General features: G+C 37.7%; 2 non-coding genes across 2 annotated transcripts; one reads left to right on the forward strand and one right to left on the reverse strand.

Annotated features, from left to right (window-relative positions):
- Positions 1 to 2,118: 2,118 nt before the first annotated feature.
- LOC128284652 (small nucleolar RNA R71) lies at positions 2,119 to 2,225 on the reverse strand. The gene has a single exon (XR_008275074.1). It is a non-coding gene; the product is annotated as a small nucleolar RNA R71 (small nucleolar RNA).
- A 15,258-nt stretch (positions 2,226 to 17,483) lies between these two features.
- Positions 17,484 to 17,590, forward strand: LOC128284629 (small nucleolar RNA R71). Its single transcript, XR_008275052.1, has one exon. It is a non-coding gene; the product is annotated as a small nucleolar RNA R71 (small nucleolar RNA).
- The last annotated feature ends 6,857 nt before the right edge of the window (positions 17,591 to 24,447 follow it).

Genomic DNA, 24,447 nt, shown 5'->3' on the forward strand with positions numbered 1-24,447 from the left:
ATGTTATCGCGTACCCAGAGCTTCCTATAACTTTTTCTAAAATCACGATGTGAACCGCGGATCTCTAATAAGCCACAATTTATACATATTTTTATCCCATGTTTAGCACATTTTCGTATGAATTATCATTAGATTTGTGGAATTTGATGCTCCTAATCCTTTAATTTCATGTTTTATACTTAGGTGAGCATAGGAGAGTAAAAAGAGCGAGAAACGGGCCAAAAACGGAAAAAATAGGTCAACATGGGAAATCAACATGGCTTGGACTTCCTTACATGGGTAGACCACACGCCTGTGTCTATTTAACAGACTCTAAACACGGCCTAAGCCACCCCATACGGGCGTGTCCTATAGGCGTGTCCCTGTCGAGCAAAAGTCTAGTTCTACTCGAAAAAGGTCACTCTTGAGGGTTTGGAAGCATTCTTAAGCCTATATTAACACCCTAAAGAGGATTAGAAAGAGCACGTGGAGTGGGAGGCAAGGAATTACTCAAAGAAAGCCGATTGATCCATCTCAGAAGCCGAATTCTCCTTCAAGACTGAAGATCTCCCTTCAATTTCCTTCAGGGGTTTTTGGGTTTCTTTATGTTTTTGTTATTATTATTCTTCTAAGATTTTTTCTTTTACACATATAAACTAAATCCCTTAAATACCTAAGGGGGATGAAACCTAAGACAGATTTTGTTACTATTTTCTTAATTATATAATAAATACTTGATTTGTTCTTAATTATGTGTTCATAATTCTTGCTTTAATATTTCAGGATATTGATCCAAGTATTGATGTGCTTATTCAGAAGAGCAAAAGTCCCTATCTAAGAGTAGATCTAGCATAATTAAGCGGAGTTGATTGCACCCCTAGACATAGGGTGACATAAATCTGCCGCATTAGGGTCAACCTAATAAGGGAATACATAGATCGAGTTAATGCAACACTAGAGGTTTTAATTGGAAAGAGATTTCAGTTAATCAACCTAGGGTTAGACATTGTTAGTCTCGAGAGAGATAATAATATAAATTACGGATTTCTACAGATCGAATCAAGTGAATAAATCGTCTAGTTCAGATTCAAATAACAAGTGAAGTCTAGGTGGATTCTTCCTTGGGTATTGTCTAAATCAATCAGTTTTCCCAAAAGTATTTCCCCAATTTACTTCTTGTGCATTCTTAGTTTAGTTAATTAGTTTAGATAAAGCAAATCCCCTTATTTTTAGGCTAGATAATAAAAAGAAGGTTAATACTAGTACTTTTAGTTCCTATGGGTTCAACATTCCGGTCTCGCTATAAGCTACACTATTGTTCAATAGGTGCGCTTGTCTTTATTGTGATAATAGTTAGTTTTCAAGTATGATTAATCATAAATATAAAACTTATCATGCACATCAAGTTTTTGGCGCCTGTGCCGGGCAACTAAGATATTAGGAATGCTTAATTTTTATTACTTTAGCTATTTATTTTATTGCAAGTTAAATTTTAATTTAATTTTTTTTATATTACTAAATTTTCTTCTATTTACTTCTGGCAGGTTTTTATAGTTTATGACTAGAAGAAACCCGTCGGGACCATTACTTTTTTATAGTGAGATCGAAAGCATAGCTCGCAGAAACTGAAGAGAAATGAGGCGAAGCCTGAGATACATAGAGGAAGAGCGAGAGGACGATATTCAAACCACAATCGAGGAGATGGCTGAAAATCAAGAAAACCCGCTACCTCCTGCGATTGCTGCTGATCCAGTAAATCAGAAACCTGCTCCTCGTACTATGTATGATTATGCTAAACCTAATTTAATAGGAACTGAATCGAGTATAGTTAGGCCTGCTATTGCTGCAAATAATTTTGAACTGAAACCTAACACAATTCAAATGATACAACAGTTTGTTCAGTTTGATAGTTTGCAGGATGAGGATCCAAACACTCATTTAGTGAATTTTTTGGAATTTTGCGATACCTTTAAAAGTAATGGCATTTCTGATGATGCCATTCACCTTCAGTTGTTTCCCTTTTCATTGAAGAATAAGGCTAAACAGTGGTTGAACTCGTTACCACGAGGGTCAATCACTACTTGGGAACAAACGACCAAAAAAATTTTACTTAAATATTTTTTGCCGGCTAAAATGGCTAAGTTAAGGAATGATATCTCTTCTTTTGTGCAGATGGATCTAGAAACTCTTTATGATGCATGGGAGAGATACAAGGACTTATTGAGAAGGTGTCCTCGCCATGGGTTACCTTTATGGTTACAGGTTCAGACTTTTTACAACGGTGTGAACCCCTCAACTAGGCAACTGATCGACGCAGGCGCCGATAGAACTTTGAACAAAAAAAAACCTGAAAAGGCTTATGAATTTATTGAAGAGATGCCACTGAATAACTATCAGTGGCAAGTCATGAGAATAAAGCAGACAAAAGCAGTCGGTGTTTTCAACCTCGACGCAGTTGGTATGCTATCTAACCAGGTAGAACTTTTAAATAAAAAGATTGACGGTTTGTATGGTTCTACTCAAGTACATCCAGTGTTGAGGTGCGATTCAAATGGAGGAGGCGTACACACAGAATATCAATCCTTCAACCCTAGCACCAAGGAGGAACAAGTTCAATATATGGGTAATAATAACTCTAGCCTCAAAATAACCCATACAGTAACACTTATAACGCAGGTTGGAGGAACCATCCCAACTTCTCGTGGGGTGGCCAAGGAAATCAAAGGCCACAACATCCCCCAGGTTTTCAACAACCGCCTTACCTACAGCAAAAGAAGCCAAACCTTGAAGAGATGCTAACGAAATTCATCTCGGTGTCAAAAACTCATTTTTAGAATACTGAAACAGCACTTAAGAATCAACAAGCATCGATTCGAGGGCTCTAAACTCAGATAGGCTAGCTTGTTAAACTGATTTCTGAATGACCACAAGGTAGCTTGCCGAGTAACACTAAATCTAACCCAAGGGAACAGCTTAATGCAATTACCGTTCAAGATAAAGAAAGGTTAGTTGAACCTAAACTAGAACCGAGGCAAGGAATTGTGGTAAGTAAAGGTAAGGATGAGGTGGACCACAGTGAGAAAAAATCGGTAAGTAGAAAATATAAACCTCGAGTTCCATACCCCAGTGCGACATGGAAAGACCACACGGACAAACAATTTGGTAAATTCCTTAAATTATTAAAGAAATTACATATTAACTTACCGTTTATTGAAGCTCTTTTATAGATGCGAAACGCAGTTAAATTTTTAAAAGAGCTTTTAGCAAATAAATGGAAGTAGGATGAGACGTGAAGTTGAATGCAGTTTGCTCAGCCATTCTGCAGAGTAAACTGGCCAACAAATTGAAAGATCCAGGGAGTTTTACAATTCCTTGTTTAATTGGTAGCTTAGATGTTAATATTGCATTGGCTGATTTAGGGGCGAGCATTAACGTCATGCCCTATAAAATGTTTAAACAACTAGGTCTTGGGAAACCCAAACAACCTAGGATGAGCATTCAGTTAGCAGATAAAACCATTAGATTTCCTAGGGGTATCATTGAAGACGTACTTGTCAAAATCGATAAATTTATATTCCCAATTCATTTTGTTGTTATAGATATGGAAGAGGATAGTGAAGTACCTTTGATTTTAGAACAACCCTTTTTAGCAACTGCTAGAACCATAATTGATGTTGGTACAGGTGAACTCACACTTTATGTGGGTGATGAAGCAATCACTTTTCAAGCTTGTAATTTGAGTAACACATCGAATATTGAGGGTGGTTGTATAAATCATGCTACTAATACTAATCATGTAGTGCAACCTTCTTTGCAGGAAACAGGTTCGAAGAGCATACATGAGCCATGTTCAGGTAACAACAAAACACCCATCTATGAAGAGCGAAGGCTACAGATCAAGAAACTAGATGAATGGTAAACACAAAAATTGAGAACACACGATAAACCAAAACCACGCCATGACAGACTCAATGTTTTATCAAATCAACTTAAGGTTGGAGACAAAGTACTATTAGATATGGCAGACCCTCATATTACCACTTCTGAACCTAATGGAGCAATCCTTTTTACGGTACTTAACATTTTCCCATACGATACAGTCGAGGTAACTCATTCCAAATTCAGCACTTTTAAGGTAAATAGTACTCGTCTAAAACCTTATTTTGATAAAATTTATAGCAGGAATGAGGAGTGTAAACTCCTCGCACCACCATGACCATGCAACAGAGAGGGAAGTCGAGCTTAGACTCTAAATAAGCACTTCTCGGGAGGTAACCCGAGCACTAACGGTGTTGATTTCTTTAAATTTTAGTTTTTAACATCTAAATCATTAACTGAGTCCTTGAACACAGGCTTTCCAAATCCACACGGCCAGGCACACGAGCGTGCCTTAGGTCATGCTTATACCATAAGGGGCAACACGATCGTGCTATACGGCTGTGTGAAAACAGAGCAAAATTTTCCCAAAACACAGCATTCGATACGTTGCTACAGCCGTGCAACATGGCCGTGGGCAATCCTACCAAATTAACACAGGCGTGCAACACGCCAGTTTCTATAAGCCGTGGTAGAAACTAAGAAATTAACACCGGCATACGACACGCCCATGCCCACCACCCGTGGTCAAACCTGTCAAAATAACACGGGCATGCACATATATACACGGGCGTGGGAGAAGCGAACGAAGCAAGACACGGCCGCGTGTGCCAACAAGCCCGAAGAACATGAGCATGGGCCGAATTCTAGACGGGCCCAAATTTGAAAATTACGGAAGACACGGGCTGAAATAAGGGCACACAAGTGGGCCCCATAGCCGTGTGCCACAATATCTATATAAACCCCTACTATTCATCATCCCCTTCCCTAATACCCTAACCCTAGCCGTCGTCTCCCCACCGTCGCACAAGCATCACATGCCACCAGCCATTTCCTCATCCACTCCTCGGACGACCAACCTCCTCCCTCTACCAAGCACTACTGCATTTTTCCATTCTTTCCCCTCTATTTTCTTCATTTCTCTTACTAATCTTATTTAGTAATTTGTCATTTTAGTCGATGCATGATCAAACATTCATTCATTCTTGTGTTCCCATGGATTTCATGCCTTACCCACACCATATTCCATATTATCATTCCCATATACATTGTTTCCTCACCAATTTACTATTTTTATGTCCAATATAAGTCGTCTATGTTATTCACTAGGTATTTTGTTTAGCACTATTCTCGTATTCTTATTGCTAATAATGATTTGATATATCTGTCAATTAGGCTTTGGTTATTTTTAAGTACATTTTTCCTTTAGTCTGTGATCCCTATGAAGTATTTCTATTTAGTTTTAACATGCTTACATACTTATCCATGCTATTCTTGGGGATTATTTTTTTATTAACTTCGTCTTTTTATTCGCAGGCACACTATGACAAACACTAGAGAAAAGAATACTGTCATCCCCGCCTCGAAAAAGCAAAAATGAGCAGTATCCTCCTCGGGTCCTACCATCGAGATCTGGCACCCATTCCTCCAATTTCCACCGAGACCTCAGGAGGAACTATTCCAAATACTACAGGCCCGACCCCTAGGTATGGGTTGTTGCATTGATTGGACCACTCTGTAACAGATCCAACTCGCCGACGCAGTCCGGGCTCTCCTAACTACCGACCCATGGGGGCTCTTCTTCGAGATCGTTGAATCGACATACATCAAGCTCAAACTAGAACTCTGCTTGACCTTCCACCTTCGAACAGCTATGACAGAGTTCGATGATCCTAGAATGGTCAAGTTTCGTCTTGGTGGTTTAGTCCACCAGTTGAGCATACCTGAGTCGGTGTCTCATTAGGACTATATACAGAGGAGTTCATGGATGACAATAACTTTGACAGTCTCCATCGTCACATCCACTATACTCCTTCAAATTGCTGGAAGGCCCTAGTCCCTATTTCGGACACTTATGACCCTAACTGCTCCAAGGGATCGGCTCTCGCCCCATCACTGAGCTACTTACACGCCATCTTAGCCCACACCCTGACAGGACAGCGAGAGAGTACCGGCGTTGTTAACACTAACGACACCTATTTTTTATGAAGCATGGCACATGGGCATGTATTCGACCTCGCTTATTTCATCACCCTTGCCATTTGCCATCAGACGGAGTGGCATAGGAAGGGAGTCCTTTCCATCTGCCCTTATGTGACTCGTCTAGCACGATACTTCGATCTCCTTAACACGGCGACACAATCATCCTCCCTCACCCTCATCGGTCATATGTCCCCACAGAGCATCTCGAGTATGCTCCATATGAGGATGATCGAGCTACGACGTGGATTTGATCCTCCTCAGTACCTCCTCGTCCAGTCAGCCGAGCAGGAGGACCCAGAGGACATTACCGATACCTCACGAGGATCCACCATCTCAGCCACCACCCATTCATCATCCAGTTCATGCGGTTACTTCAATCTCTGACATCTCTGAGCGCCTCACTCGATTCGAGCAGCAATGTTTTCAGCACTTTAATCACATTAATGCAACATTACATCAGATTTGTCAGCACATTCAAATCTCATCGCCACCTCCACCTCGCGAACCATCTGGCGACGAAGATTTTTGAAGACCTTTTATTTTTATCTTTATTTATCTTTTTAATTATTTTTTTTATTTTACTTCTCTTTAATACTATTTTTACTTCATCTTTAGGTTTTACAATTTCTATTAAGCAATTTATATTTTTGGCCATTTCTTTACGAGTAATCATGCTACTTTATATTTTCTAAAGAGTTATTGATTCTATCACAGTTACAAAGAGCTCCAAAGCTCACTATTACTTAGGAATTTGCAACTTTACTGGAAAAGGTCCTCCACGACTACCATGCCCTGCTCGATGATCGCGTGATTTCGTGATAGGTTTTAAAGATTTATAATTACTCGTTCTTGAACTAACTATTATTGTGATGTAGGCAAGTGTACCTATCGAACAGTAGTATAGTTTTTAGCAAGACCGGATTGTCGAACCCAAAGGAACTAAAAGTTCTATTAATGACTGTCTTCTTATTATCTAGCCTAAGAATAAAGAGGTTTTTGTTTTAACTAACTAATTATCTAAACTAAGAATCCACAGAGAATGGATTGGGGGAATTTCTTTTGGGAAAATCGATTGAATTAAGACAATACCTAAGGAAAAATCTACTTAGACTATACTTGTTATTCTGGCTCTGAATCGGACAATTTATTCATTTAACTCGTTTTGTAGAGATCCCTAAGTTATGTTATTATCCCTATTCAAGACTAATAACGTCTAATCCCTAGATTGAATAAATGAGACTTTTCTCTAATTAACACTCTAGGGTTGCATTAACTCGATTTATGGATCCCCTTATTAGGTTTCACCCTAATCTGACAAAATCTTGTCACCCTATGTCTAGGCGCGCAATCAACTCCGCTTAATTATGACAAATGTACTCTTAGACAGGGTCTATTCCTCATCTGAATAAGAGCTTATCTTGAATTAGTATCCTGGGAAATCAAAACAAGAACTAAGAACACATAATTAAGAACAAGTTAAATATTTATCATACGATTCAGAAAATAATAACAAGATTTGTCTTAGGCTTCATTCCCCTTAGGTATTTAGGGGCTTTAGTTCATAACTAAATAAGAAAACATCTCAGAAGAATAAAGAATACAAAACATAAAGAAAACCCAAAACTCCTGAAGGGAAATGTAACACCCCGAACCCGAGACCATCGCCGGTGTCGGACACGAGGGGTTAGCAAGCCAAGTTCACTTGTTTTGCCCATCCATTGGACATTTCCAGTCAGGCTGGAAAAACTGCGTCACTGTCGCCTTAAAAATCATATCTCTAGTTTCAAAACTCGGAAACTGGTTTCGTAAATTTTCCCTGAATTTAGACTCATATATCCATCCATGGATTTATTTCTAGAATTTTTGGTCGGGCCAATTGGTACAGTTTATTAGTTAAAGTCACCCATGTTACAGGGATCGACTGCTCTGACCTTCGCGCGGTATAACTTGAATATCTCTCTGTACAGGGCTTTAATGCTGGTGCCGTTTGTTTCTAATGAAACTAGACTCAAAATAGAATCTGTACATATAAGGTATGTCTCCTAATTCTTTCTGGATAATTTATAGTAAATTTTTAAAGTTTCGACAGGGAACCCAGAAACCGTTCTGGCCCTGTCTTACAATAGCTTTAATACCTCTTAACATGTAACTCCTATGACCATTTCGTTTCTTCCATATGAAAATAGACTCATCAATGTTCATTTACATAGCTGATTCACTATTTAATACCATTCCTACAAATTTTGGTGATTTTTCACATTCACGTTACTGCAGCTGGCAGCATCTGTTTTAAGGTAGGTCTTACCTATTTTGTAGTCTCCATGAACCAACTAGTCTTGCCTTACATAGGTCCACATATGATCATTTTAACCATGCCAATGGCTGATCATGTGACCAACATTCCCATTTCCAATTCATAGTCACATCATGACACCATATATATATATACAAACCGCAAATAGTTTAAGTTGATACTTCACTATTACGAGCCATTTTCGCATGGCCGTACATATACATCATAACATATTTAAACCAACAAGGGTAGTCCTATACATGCCATTTCAAGTTCAACCAAGAATTTATACCAAAATGGGGGCTTGATAGTGTGGATGACTTCGACTTCAACGATCCCGAATCCGATTGCTATCGAGCGAAATCTAGAAAACTGAGAGCCAAAGCAGCGGAGTAAGCATTTTTATGCTTAGTAAGTCTCAAGGAATACTCTAATTACAGCAATACATTCACATAGTTAAATGCATCATTTCATTAATGCACATTCACATAATCATACTTACTTCACCATCCCAACTCTTATGTTCATACACAAATAACGGCTTCATTAAGGCCGATAACTCGTTCCATCATAGGAGCGGATATTCACACGCTCTACTCCTAGCGCATAAAGCACACACCGCACTTACCTTGTCATTGGGAAATTTCACAAGTGCATTAGCTGAAATTTTCCAGCAAGCTTAAAATTTTCAAATCACATACCTTCGAGTTTAACCGATGTCGCTACTCGATCAATCGCCTTGGGACATAGCCCGTTATGGTAACCCGCACCAAGGCCTCACGGACTTAACCCGGATATCACGATTTGCACAAATGCCTTTGGGTCTTAGCCGGATAGAATGACTCGCACGAATGCCTTGGTCTTAGCCCGGATGTAGCCACTAGCACAATTGCCTTCAGGTCTTAACCGGTTATAATTTCCAGCATAATTGTCTTGAGGCTTAGCCCGGATATCATTCAATTTCTCATGCACACATACATCAATAATCATTGGACATACATATTTATTTTCGTTACTAAGGCTCAAACACAATTATAATCACTAACATAATCGCCTTGGGACTTAGCCCGGTATCATTCAATACTCATACACACATAAATTAATAATCAATACATCCATATTTCATTCCACATAATTCAAGTAAGGTCACTTCTTGAGGACTTACCTCGGATGTTGTCGAACGGCTTTTACGGCTATTCGATTACTTTTTCCTTCCCCTTGTCCAATTGTGGCCCTCTTAGCTCTTGAGCTAATTCAAACAAATTCAATTTATCAAAACCTCATTGTGCTAGCTTATGGCCGAATATGACAAGGAATTTAAATGGTCATATGGCCACCCTTTAGCTTGAATACACAATGGTCATGCACATTTTATACTACATCAAGCAATTCAATACAATTTATTCGAGCATCAAGGAAAAGCTAAGGCCTTCAATAGGCTACCCAAGGCGAATATACTTGTCCATGTTGAGGCCAATTATGCACTTAATACCACACAAAACAGCATGCATTTTACTAGTTAATGCTTTGCATATTGTAGCTCAAAACTTACAATATAGCATCAAGCACTCATATGTGTGCTAGGTCAATGTGCTTACAATTTCACAATTATTCTTCAACATCTTCTTCTTTAAACAAACTTATTCATCACTTCCTTCATAACCAAAACATCATGTGCAAACATATATATACATATATGAGCATGGCGAATTTCAAGGTGTCCATAGCCATCCAAAACACAAATTTTAACTAACATGCAAGAAGCATGAACCATGCTCATGAATGCATCATGGCGAATATGACAATCATGCTCCTTTTCAACTTCAATCATGATAAAACAAAAGAAAGCTCAAAATCTTACTCAAGAGTAGACAATCCATCATTGCATGCATCATCATCAAGCTTCACACTTAGCATGCAATGGCTTTATCACCATAACAACTTTGGCCAAATACCATTTCCATGGCTTAACAAAGATTTGAGCCATGGCTAACATGCACATCAAGTTAGCAACCAAAACATGCATGAAACTCCTTACACAACCTCATACATACCTTAATCTTGATGCAAACTTAGCCAAATCTCCTTCTAGATCTCTTCCAAACCAAGCATGAAGCAAAAATCTTCCTTCTTCCTTAGTTTTGGCTCAAAGAAAGGATGAACAAAATTTTTTCTTTCCTTCTCTACAACTCACGGCAATGGGGGGATTACCACACTCACACACATTTTTTTTCATTTTTTATCACCCATACACCTTTGTTTATTATTTCACCCTAATGCACCAACAAAACATGTTTCATGACATGTTTAGCCCATCCTCCTTGTCATGGCCGGCCATCACCTATAAAGGGGAATTTGACATGCAAGTCCATTATTTTGCATGCATGCTTTAATTAGTCATCACACATTTCCTATCATACTTTCAAAGTTCATTACTAAGTCCTTTCTTGTGGAATTCACCCTTATAACACTAAATCAATCATCATAAAATGTCATACATGAGCACACACATATTATAGGCATCAAAATAAATTTTTAATTATTTTTATGCCTCGGTTTTGTGGTCCCGAGACCACCTTCCGACTAGGGTCAATTTTGGGCTGTCACAGGAAATTAAGGAGAGATCTTCAGTCTTGAGGATGAATCTGACTTCTGAGATGGATCGATCGACTTCCTTGGAGTAATTCCTTACTCTCTAATCTCTGTGTGTTTTTCTTCCTCCTATAGGGTGCATTTATAGGCTTTGGAATGCCTAAAAGCCCTTAAAATTAGCTTTTCTCGAATTGGACTCAGCTTGGGCTCGGTAGGGACACGCCCGTGGTATACGCCCATGTTCGATTACTTCAGCCGTGTTCGAGCCTACCAAATTGACACGACCGTGTAAGGAGGTCCAGGCTGTGTTGATTTCATACTTTGGCCCATTTTCTCCGTTTTTGTCCCGTTTCTCGTTCCTTTTGCTCTCCTACTCTCTCCTAAGTATAAAACATGAAATTAAGGCATTATGAGCATCAAATTCACCAATTCTAATGGGAAATCATCCATAAAATGCATTAAACATGGGGTAAAAATATGTATAATTTATGGTTTATCAAATACCCCCACACTTAAGCATTTGATTGTCCTCAAGCAAAATTCTCAATTCATAATCAAAATAAATTCTTCTCAACTTATAATTTCTATCGATAATATCTCACATTAATCCATAAGTAATCATACATTGATAATTCAACTAAAAGAACATAAAAGTTCCAAACATTCCAAGTTGAGCATTTTATTCATGCAAACATAGGTGTCTCCCCTCATCTAAGTAATTACCTTTGATTCAGAATATCACAGAGTTTTACATCCTCACTAAAGATTCACTCAAATCACTCGAGGTGTTTAAGGATAATAAATGAAGCACTCAATAGTCAATAATGAAAAGTCATTACCATAGGCTTGCATGCAAATCAAATCTCCACCACTATAATTTAAGATGATACATCAATCAAAAGGTCTTTAGAGGGTTGTAATGAGGCTTGGTTAGGGGATATGGTCACAAGCTGAAAGAAAGGATTAGAATCGAGATTGAATTGAAAATTTTCCTAACTAGAAAAAGAGTTAATCTTCACTTGCGTACAATAAAACTTCTTCTCAGAAAATGGAATTACTAATAAATATACATAGTTGTTTTTTAAGAATAAGTTAAATAACATAGACTAACTATTAAGAACAAAACATAGCTAAGCAACTCATTCAACTCAAATCTCGACAAAAATAGGGATTAATTTAGGGGATATCAACAATAATGGGTTAAGGGTTAATATTAAGGGTAATATAAAGAATGGTTTGTTAGGCTCAAGGGGGTTTACTAGGGGTTAATCATGGAGGTAGACTTTTCATGGCATGATTGGGTTAATCCTAAGTGCCTTAATCATTTTGACATATCAAATCAAATGGTGTGGTCTCGACATGCATAATCAAGCAAGTTCTAGAATAACAGTTCAATACTGACACACTCAAAGCAATAATAAAAGTGAGCATGAAAGAATTAATAGATACTCAAAAGGCTCAAAAGGCTCAAAAATATCACAAAAATTATGGCTTTTTGATTTTAAAAACTTGTGAATTCCAATTCAAAGTAATACCTAAACTTTGGGGAAACAGCCTAAGATTTTAAATTCTTAAAAATCAACTCATCATGCTTGATTCTCTAATGTCTTAAAGTTTAAACAATCAATGCATAATTTCCTATGTTTTAATTCAAGATATATCAATCAAAATCATAAATTAATTAAAATTTATCCTAAATATAATATGAAAGCTTTTCAAGAAAACAAGGCAATCATTCAAGGATTTTTCTAATAATGAAATAAATACCCCCCACACTTAAGATGTACATTGCCCTCAATGTACAGAGATAGATATTAAAGTATAAAAAAATAGGAGGAGAAGTGAGACTTCCTGTATGATGAATTCCTCGAACTGGAGTTTTGGAGAGTAATTGGTTCGAGAGTGGAGGAGGATACTCCGGTGGTCGTAGAGGTTCATTAATCCATAAGTCCTGTGCCACAAGAATATTATATCTAGTGGTAGCTATGGTCGTGGTCGAGCAGGACATGGTAGTGTGGAGAACCTTTCCCGTTGGAGTTTTAGTTCCTATGTGATGATGAGCTTAAGAGCCCGATATAACTGTGATAAAATCAGGAACTTTTTAGGGGATATTAGGAAGAATAATTACTCATAATGAAATAACCAAAAATAATAATTAAAAATAAAATTCTAAAATCTAACAAAAATAAAAAGTAGTTTTAATAAAAATTAACAAAAAAGCATAAAATTATAAATAAATGTTTTTAAACATCTTCATTGCCTGATGGTTCACGAGGTGGGACTGTCGATGAGATGTGGAGGTGCTGACAAATCTGCTGTAGGGTAGCATCAATGTTGTCAAATCGCTGAAAACACTGCAACTCGAATCGAGTGAGGCGCTCAGAGATGTCAGCGTATGAAGCCGCGCATGAATTGGACGAGATGGTGGTGGTGGGTGAGTCGGTGGGTCCTCATAATGTCCTCGTAGGTCTCCTCCTCTGTAGATTGGGTGAGACGATACTGGGAGGGTAGGTTCCTCGGCGCCTCTCGATCATCCTCATGCTAAGCATGCTCGAGATGCCTTGTGGAGATATCTGGCCGATGAGGGTGAGGGATGATTCTTGGGTCACGGTGTTGAGGAGCCTGAAGTGTTGCACCAGCCGAGTCACGTAGGGGCCGATGGAAATGACCCCCTTCCTATGCCATTCCTTCTGGTGCTGAATCGCGAGGGCGATGAAATAGGCAAGGTCGATGACGTGCCCATGCGACATGCACCATAAGAACTAGGCGTCGTGGGTGTTGACGACGCCAATGTTCTCTTGCCTCCCTATAATCGTGTGAGCTAAAATAGTGTTTAAGTACCTCAGGGATAGTGGGAGAACTGATGCCTTGGAGCGGCTAGGATTGTAGGAGGCCGCGCCAGGGGCCAAAGTGTGCCAGCATTTTGAGGGTGAGAAGTGTATGTGGCGACTGAGAGTGTCTAAATCATTCTCCTCCTTGAACTTCTCCGTATATAAGCTCAATGCAACACTGTACTCTAGAACGCTTAGCTGGCGGATTAATCTGCCTAGGCAAAATTGAACCGTGCCGGGATCATCGTAGTTCATCATTACGGTCTGAAGATGGAATGTTGAGCATAGTTCTATCGTGAGCTCAAGGTATGTTGGCTCAATAGTCCCAAAGAATAGCTCCCAAGGGTCTGTGGTTAGGAGGGCTCGAATCGAATAGCCAACTGAACTTGTTCTATAGCAGCCTAGTCGATGCAGTGGCCCGCAATTAAAGGTCAGGCCCGAAGTATTTGGAATAGTTCTTCTTGGGGCCCTCAGGGGAACTGTAGGAGTGGGTGACAAATTTTCGAGTTGGACCTGCGGAAGAGGACGCTCCCTTCCTCTTCTTTGAAGTAGGTACGGCAGTTTTCTTTCCTCTTGAAGACGACATTGTATACCTGCAAGTGGAAACATCAATTCGTCTTTTGATGAGTAGATAATTTATAATATATAAAAGGAATGCGACTAAATTCGAAAAGAAAAATGCATAAATATATTCAGCCACAATTACTAAATTCAATTAAAACAATAAGTTCAATGACCCATTTCTTTGTGGCATGAGCACGGTGATATAAGTAAAAATGGTAAGGAATGGAATGCAAAATACTATATGAATGAAAAAAGATGTCAACACAATATGCATGATTATTTCAACTATCCTAGCCATGAATATTCACTTCTAACTAATTAAATGAAGTGTAGGAATCATGTAATGAGTAAGATTTTAAACATGAGAAAGATGATAACTTGTTTGATAAATGAAATTTATGTGATTATCAATATGGAAATAACATGAAAAATATAGATTAATATGATAAATAGCATTATAAATCAGTGAAATAAAAGAAAAAGGAGTAAACAAACGCTAAAGGAAGAGATTGGTCATCAAGATTGGAGTTGTAGGCGGCGCACGGACATGGCAGGGAGGCCGTGTAACTTGCAGCGGCTAGGGTTAGGGTTTTTGAATGGGCAAGAAAGTGAATAGTGCAGGGTATTTATAGATTTTGGGCCATACGGCCATGGCACATGCCCGTGTTCCCCAATTTTTTGCCTGTGTGTTTTGCATTTTTCCTAATTGGGCACGTTTGAAATTCGTCCCACGCTCGAGTACCTTGGGCGTGTGGGCTCACACTGCCGTGTCGCATGACCATGTCTAGCTTCATTCACTTCTCCTACGCCCATGTGTGAAAGCCCCACGCTCGTGTTAATTTGACAGGTTTGACCACGGGTGTTGGACACGGGCGTGTCGTACGCCAGTACTAGTTTCTCAGTTTCAACCACGGGTCTTCCACACGGGCGTGTCGCACTCTCGTGTTCTTTTGGCAGGCTTGACCACGGCCATGTCACACGACTGTGGCATTTTATCGTAGCCCGTGTTGGGGAAATCCTTGCCCTGTTTTCACACGGCCATAAGCACACCTGTGTGCTTGGCCGTGTCTCTGTGGAAAATCTGTATTAAAGAGCTCCGTTAGTAAGTTGATGTTGAAGACTAAATTTTGAAAGAAGTTAATACAGTTAGTGCTCGGGTTACCTCCCGAGAAGCGCTTATTTATAGTCTAAGCTTGACTTACCTCTCTGTTGAATGATCATGGTGGTTCGAGGAGTTTATACTCCTCATTCCTACTGTCAATCTTAAAATAAGGTTTTAAACGGGTATTGTTTACCTTAAAAGTACTGAACTTGGGATGACTCATCTCCACCGTACTGAATAGAAAAATACTGAGTACCGTAAGAGGGATTTCCTCATTCGGTGTGGTAGTGACAATGTAGGGATCTGCGGCATCTAATAAGACTTTATCACCAACCTTAAGTTGATTTGGATAGGTATCGGGCTCGTTCTGACGTAGTTTCGGTTTATCATGTGTTCTTGGTTTATGTGTTCGCCATTCATCTAGCTCCTCTATTTGCAGCCTTCATTCTTCATGAATAGATCCTCTACTATTGTTTGAGAGTGGCTCATGTACTTCCTTCAGACTTATCTCCTACAAAGTGGGTTGTATCATGTGGTCAGTTTTAATAGAATGGTTTAGACGATCACCTTCAATTTTCGATGTGTTGTCAGAATTGCGAGCTTGAAGGGTGAGGTTTTGTCTCCTACGCGAAGCGTGAGCTCACCTATGCCAACATCAATAATTGTTTTAGCAGTTGCTAAAAAGGGCCTTCCTAGGATTAAAGGAGTATTGCTATCCTCCTCTATGTCTAAAACAATGAAGTCAACGGGAAATATAAATTTATCGATTTTGACTAGTGCATCTTCAATAATACCCCTAGGAAATCTTATAGTTTTATCTGCTAATTGAATGCTCATCCTAGTCTGTTTGGGTTTCCTGAGACCTAGTTGCTTGAACATTTTAAAAGGCATGACGTTGATACTAGCCCCTAAATCAGCTAATGCATTATTAACATCTAAACTACCAATTAAGCAAGGAATCGTAAAACTCCCTGGATCTTTTAGTTTGTTCGGTAGCTTATTTTTCAGAATAACTGAGCACACTATGTTTAGCTGCACATGCAACGCCTCATCCAATTTCCGCTTATTTACTAAAAGCTCTTTTAAAAATTTCATTGCGTTTAGCATTTGCGATAGAGCTTCAATAAATGGTAAGTTAATATGTAATTTTTTTAAGAGTTTAAGGAATTTACCAAATTGTTCATCTGAGCGGTCTTTCCTTGTTTCGTTGGGGTATGGTAGACGAGGTTTATATTCGACATTCACTGATTTGTTTGTATTTTGATCAACCTCACTTTGACCTTTGCTTACCACTGTTTCTTGCCACGGTTCTGGTTCAGGCTCCACAAATCCTTCTTCATCTTGAACATTAATCGCGTTGAGCTGTTCCTTTGGGTTGTTTTCAGTATTACTTGGCAAACTACCTTGCGGTCGTTCGAAGATTAGTTTGGAAAGCTGGCCTATCTGTGTTTCGAGCCCTTGGATAGATGCTTGTTGATTCTCAAGTGCTACCTCGGTGTTCTGGAAATGAGTTTCTGACACCGATATAAACTTTGAGAGTATCTCTTCAAGGTTCGGCTTCTTTTCCTATTGGTAGGGTCCTCCCCACCAAAAATTGGGATGGTTTCTCCAACCTGCATTGTAAGTGTTACTAAATGGATTGTTTTGAGGTCGAGGATTATTACCCATGTAGTTTAGTTGCTCGTTATCCATGTTATGGCCATAAGGTTGGTATTTTGAATTGCTTGTTCCACCGCTACTTGCTTCGCACTGCATTACTAGGTGAACCTATGAAGAACTAAGAAAACCATCAATCTTTTTATTCAAGAGTTCTACCTGATTTGACAGCATGGTGACTGAATCGACTCTATAAACACCGGCTGTTTTCGTTGGCTTTGTCCTCATGACTTGCCACTGATAGTTATTCAGTGACATCTCCTCAATAAACTCATAGGCATCTTCAGGTGTTCTATTATTGATGGTTCCGCCAGCAGCTGCGTCAACCATTTGCCGAGTCGAAGGATTTAGACCATTGTGGAATGTTTGGACTTAGAGCCAAAGCGGTAACCCATGGTGAGGGCACCTTCTCAGTAAGTCCTTGTATCTTTCCCATGCATCATAAAGGGTTTCTAAATCCATCTGCACAAAATAAGAGATATCATTACGTAATTTAGCCGTTTTAACCGGCGAAAAATATTTTAGTAAGAATTTTTCAGTCATTTGTTCCCAAGTAGTAATTTACCCTCGTGGTAACGAGTTCAACTACTGTTTAGCTTTGTTCCTTAATGAAAAAGGGAATAACTGAAGATGAATGACATCATCAGAAAAGCCATTGATTTTAAATGTATCGCAGAATTCCAGGAAGTTTGCTAAGTGAGCGTTGGGATCCTCATCCTGCAAACTGTCAAACTGAACAAATTGCTGTATCATTTGAATTGTGTTAGGTTTCAGTTCAAAAGTATTTGTAGCTACAGCAGGTCTAACTATGCTCGATTCAGTTCCTGTTAAAGAAGGTTTAGCATAATCATACATAGTGTATGGAGCAGGATTTTGATTAGCCGCAATTACAGGAGGTAGCTAATTGTCTTGGTTTTCAGCCATCTCTTAGATTGGGGGTTGTGTATCATCTTCTTGCTTGTTCTCTGTGTGTCGTAAGCTTCACCTTATTTCTCTTTGATTTCTTTGAACTGTAAAATCAATTTCTTCATCAAAAAGTAATGGTCCTGACGGGTTTCTTCTAGTCATAAACTATAAAACCTGCCAAGAGAAAGAAAAAGTAAGTTAATAAATAATAATAATAAAATTAAATTAAAATGCAAGAAAAATAAATGGCTAAACTAATAAAAATTGACCATTCCTAATATCTTAGTTCCCCGGCAACAGCGCCAAAAACTTGATCGCGTGATTTCATGATAGGTTTTAAAGATTTATAATTACTCGTTCTTGAACTAACTATTATTGCGATGTAAGCAACTGTACCTATCAAACAATAGTATAGTTTTAGCAAGACCGGATTGTCAAACCCAAAGGAACTAAAAATACTAGTAATGACTGTCTTCTTATTATCTAGCCTAAGAATAAAGAGGTTTTTGTTTTAACTAACTAATTATCTAAACTAAGAATTCACAGAGAATGGATTTGGGGAATTGCTTTCTGAAAAATCGATTGAATTAAGACAATACCTAAGGAAAAATCCACCTAGACTGTACTTGTTATTCTGGCTCCGAATCGGACGATTTATTCATTTAACTTGTTCCGTAGAGATCCTTAAGTTATCTTATTATCCCTATTCAAGACTAATAACATCTAATCCCTAGATTGAATAATTGAGACTTTTCTCTAATTAACACTCTAGGGTTGCATTAACTCGATCTATAGATCCCCTTATTAAGTTTTACCCTAATCCAGCAAAATATTGTCACCCTATGTCTAGGTGCGCAATCAACTCTGCTTAATTTTGACAAATGTACTCTTAGATAGGGTCTATTCCTCCTCTGAATAAAAGCTTATCTTGAATTCGTATCCTTGGATATCAAAACAAGAACTAAGAACAAATAATTAAGAGCAAGTTAAATATTTATCATACAATTTAGAAAATAATAACAAGATTCGTCTTAGGTTTCATTCCCCCTAGGTATTTAGGGGCTTTAGTTTATAACTTAATATGAAAACATTTCAGAAGAATAAAGAATACAAAACATAAAGAAAACCCAAAATTCCTGAAGGGAAATTGATGAGAGATCTTCAGTCTTGATGATGAATCCGACATCTGAGATGGATCGATCGGCTTCCTTGGAGTAATTCCTTACTTCCTATTCTTTGTGTGTTTTTCTTCCTCCTCTAGGGTGTATTTATAGGCTTTGGAATGCCTAAAAGCCCTCAAAATTAGCCTTTTTCAAATTGGACTCAGCTTGGGCTCGGCAGGGACATGCTCATGGCACACGTCTGTGTTCGATTACTTCAGATCATGTTCGAGCCTGCCAAATTGACACGACCGTGTGGTCTGCCCATGTGAGGAGGTCCAGGCCGTGTTGATTTTGTACTTTGGCCTATTTTCTCCATTTTTGGCCCGTTTCTCATTCCTTTTGCTCTCCTATGCTCTCCTATGTATAAAACATGAAATTAAAGCATTAGGAGCATCGAATTCACCAATTCTAATGGGAAATCATACATAAAATGCATTAAACATGGGGTAAAAATATGTATAATTTACGGTTTATCACTCGACCACGACCATAGCTACGACCAGTTTTGGCGCAGCACTTGTGGACTAACAACCTCTACCACCATCGGAGTATCCTCCTCCAATCTCACCCTTGCCTTAGCCGATTACTTTCCATGACTCCAATTCAAGGATTCCATTTAACATTCAGGAAGTTTCACTTCTCTCCTTATCTTATGATCTTATATCTATATCATTCAGTAAATCTATCTTTGTACATTGAGAACAATGTACATCTTAAGTGTGGGGGGGTTATTTATATCATTAGCAAAAAAATCCCTGAATTTTGTCTTTTCCTCATGTGACTCACTCATATCACTATTAGAATGAATTTTGATTAATTTATGGTTTTTATTGATACGTCTTGAATTAAAACATAGGCATTTATGCATTGATTGTTTAAACTTTAAGGAATTAGAGAATCAAGCATGATAAGTTGATTTTTGAGAATTAAAAAAAAATTAGGTTATTTCCCCAAGTTTAGGTATTATCTTGAAGTTGAAATTCACAGGATTAACATCAAAAAGCTATAATTTTTGTGAGATCTTGAGCCTTTAGAGCATATATTATTTATTTCATGCTCACTTTTATTGTTGCTATGAGTGCGTCAATATTGATTCGTTATTCTAGAACTTGCTTTGATTATGCATGTCAAGACCACACCATTGATTTGATATGTCGAGATGATAAAACCACTTAGGTTTAACCCACTCACTCCATAAAAGTCTACCTTAATATTTAACCCTTAGTGAACCTCCTTGAGCCTAACAAGCCATTCATTGATTTACCCTCAATATTAACCCATAACCCATTATTGTTGAAATCCCCTTAATTAATTTGATCCCTATTTTTGTCGAGATTTGATTTGAATAAATTGCTTAGATATGTTTTATTTTTGACAATTAGCAAAGTTCTATGTTACTTGATTTGTTCTTAAAAAAAAGACACGAAGTTGCTGAAATTGAGATTTGTCATCTAGCATATTACGAAATTATGTAATGATTGAATTAAAACAATGTTATCCGTGAAGAAAAGCTCAATTAGGAATGTAATTTATTAGTTTTAGTATTTTTCTAGTTAGGTAATTTTTTTTCAATTCGATCTCGATTCTAACCTTCTATTTCAGCTTGTGACCACACCCCCTAACCAAAGCCACGTTACAACCATCTAAAGACCTTTTGATTGATGTATCATCTCAATATATAGTGGTGGAGATTTGATTTTCATGCAAGCCTATGGTAATAAATTTTCATATTGACTGATGAGTTAATTTTTCCTTAAACACCTCGAGTAATTTGAGTGAATCTTTAGTGAGGATGTTGAATTCTGTGATATTTTGAATCAAAGGTGATTACTTAGATAAGGGGAAACACCTATGTTTTCGTGCTAAAATGCTCAACTTGGAATGCTTGAAACTTTGATGTTCTTCTAGTTGAATTCTCAATGTATGATTACTCATGGTTTATTTTGAGATATTATTGCTAGGAATTATATATTGAGAAAAATGAATTCTTAATTGTGAATTGAGGATTTTGCTTGAGGACAAGCAAATGCTTAAGTGTGGGGGTATTTGATAAGCCGCAATTTATACATATTTTGATCCCATGCTTAGCACATTTTTGGATGAATTATCATTAGATTTGTGGAATTTGATGCTCCTAATCCTTTAATTTCATGTTTTATACTTAGATGAGCATAGGAGAGTAAAAAGAGCGAGAAACGGGAAAAAAATGGAGAAAAAGGGTCAACGTGGGAAATCAACACGGCCTGGACTTACTTACACGAGTAGACCACATGCTTGTGTCTATTTAACAGACTCTAAACACGGCCTAAGCCACCCTACACGGGCGTGTCCCTGTCGAGCCCAAGTCTAGATCTACTCAGAAAAGGTCACTCTTGAGGGTTTGGAAGCATTCTTAAGCCTATATTAACACCCTAAAGAGGATTAGAAAGAACACGCAGAGTGGGAGGCAAGGAATTACTCGAAAAAAGCTGATTGATCCATCTCAGAAGCTGGGTTCTCCTTCAAGACTGAAGATCTCCCTTCAATTTCCTTCAAGGGTTTTTGGGTTTCTTTATGTTTTGTTATTATTATTCTTCTGAGATGTTGTCTTTTACACATATAAACTAAATCCCTTAAATACCGAAGGGAGATGAAACCTTAGGCGGATTTTGTTACTATTTTCTGAATTATATGATAAATACTTGGTTTGTTCTTAATTATGTGTTCATAATTCTTGCTTTAATATTTTAGGATATTGATTCAAGTATTGATGTGCTTATTCAAAGGAGCAAAAGGCCCTATCTAAGAGTAGATCTAGCATAATTAAGTGGATTTGATTGCACCCCTAGACATAGGGCAACATAAATCTGCCGGATTAGCGTCAAACCTAATAAGGGAATCCATAGATCAAGTTAATGCAACACTAGAGGTTTTAAATAGAAAGAGATTTCAATTAATCAACCTAGGGTTAGATGTTGTTAGTCTCAAGAGAGATAATAATATAAATTAGGGATTTTTACGGATAAATTCAAGTGAATAAATTGTCTAGTTCAGAGTCAAATAACAAGTGAAGTCTAGGTGGATTCTTCCTTGGGTATTGTCTAAATCAATTAGTTTTCCCAAAAGTATTTCCCCAATTTACTTCCTGTGCATTCTTAGTTTAGTTAATCACTTTAGATAAAGCAAATCCCTTTATTTTTATGCTAGATAATAAAAAGAAGGTTAATACTAGTACTTTTAGTTCCTGTGGGTTCGACATTCCGACCTTGCTATAAGCTATACTACTGTTCGATAGGTGCGCTTGCCTTTATCGTGATAATAGTTAGTTTTCAAGTGCAATCAATCCTAAATATAAAACTTATCACGCACATCAATCTTTATCCAAAATAATGGAGCCTGGTACTCCATGTAGTCTGACAATCTCTAAAACATATAACTTCGCTAATCTGTCAAGTAAAAAATATGTATGTACCGGAATAAAATGTGCATAATTCATCAAATGATCAACGATAACCCAAATGGAATATTTATTTTTCAGAGATAGGGGTAACCCCGATATAAAATCCATAGTAACTTTATCCCATTTCCACTCGGGTATCATCACTGGCTGTAACAGTTCTGAAGGTACCTGATGTTCATCTTTAACTTGCTGACATATCAAACATCTAGATACAAAATCAGAAATATTACGTTTCATTCCCGGCACTAATACATCTGTCTCAAATCATTGTACATTTTATTACTCCCAGGATGAACAGACAAGTTACCACTATGACTTTGTGAAAAATTTTTTGTATAAGCTCTAGATTCTTCGATACACAGAATCTACCTCTGAATAAAAAAACAATTATCGAGTCCTATTTGAAATTCTGAATCAAAAGTCAACTCACATTGTACTCGTTTAGCTAACATCTTATTATCACATTATTAAGCTTCGCAGATCTATCGTAAAAATGTTGGTTTATCTTTTAACGCTACTAAAATCGAGCCATCATTAGATAGTGATAGTCAGGTATTCATCACTCATAGAACAAACAAGGACTTTCTACTCAAAGCATTAGCAACTACATTTGCTTTTCCCGGATGATAATGAATAACTAACTCATAATCTTTCAGTAGTTTAAGTCATCTACGCTGTCTCATATTCAAATCTTTCTGCGACATCAGATACTTTAAACTCTTGTCATCGATAAATATATGACATTTTTCAAAGAACAAATAATGTCGCCAAATTTTCAACGTAAAAACAATAGCTGCCAACTCTAAGTCATGTGTCTGATAGTTCTTTTCATGTGGCTTTAACTGTCTGGAAGCATAACCTATTACTCTACCTTCTTGCATCAAAACATAGTCTAATCCATTCAATGACGCATCACAAAAAATCACAAATTCCTTACCCAATTCAAACTGAACTAGAACTGGTGCTTCAGTCAATAGGGCTTCAACTGGTTAAAACTTTGTTGACATGTATAAGACCATTCAAACTTCACATCTTTCTATAATACTCATGTCATTGGTGTAGCTATCATCAAAAACCCCTTTACAAATCTCCGATAATAACTAGCTAATCCCAGAAAACTTCTAACTTCAGATACATATCTGGGTCGTTTCCAGTTAACAGTCGCTGAAATTTTATTCAGATCAACTCTAATGCCTTCAGCCGATACTATATGTCCCAAAAAACCAACTTCTAAAAGCCAAAACTCACATTTGATAAATTTAGCAAACAATTGCTTATCTTACAAAGTTTGCAGAACAATTCTGAAATTCTCGGCATGTTTAGTCTCATTTCGGGAATACAATAAATACCACAACAAATCTATCTAAATATGGTCTGAAAATTCTAATCATCAAAACCATAAATACTGTAGGTGCGTTAGTTAAACCAAATGGCATTACAAGAAATTCATAATATCCATATTGGTTCTGAATGTTGTTTTTGGCACATCCAATATTTCACTCGTAACTAATAATAGCCAGAACGAAGATCAATCTCCCATAACATTATGGCACCATTCAAATGGTCAAACAAATCGTCAATACGAGGCAATGGATGTTTATTCTTGATTGTAACTTTGTAGAACTGACGGTAGTCAATGCATAATCTCATCGATCCATCCTTTTTCTTAACAAATAGACTCGTTACACCCCAGGATGGAAAACTAGGTCGAGCAAAACCCCTATCAATCAACTCTTGCAACTTTACTTTTAACTCAGTAGGAGCCATTCTGTATGGTGCTATCGATATCAGTGTTGTTCCCTATACAAGTTCTATAGCAAATTCGATTTCTCTGACTAGTGGTA

The sequence above is a fragment of the Gossypium arboreum genome, chromosome 11, assembly GCF_025698485.1.
Source record: "Gossypium arboreum isolate Shixiya-1 chromosome 11, ASM2569848v2, whole genome shotgun sequence".
Taxonomy (NCBI): Eukaryota; Viridiplantae; Streptophyta; class Magnoliopsida; order Malvales; family Malvaceae; genus Gossypium; species Gossypium arboreum.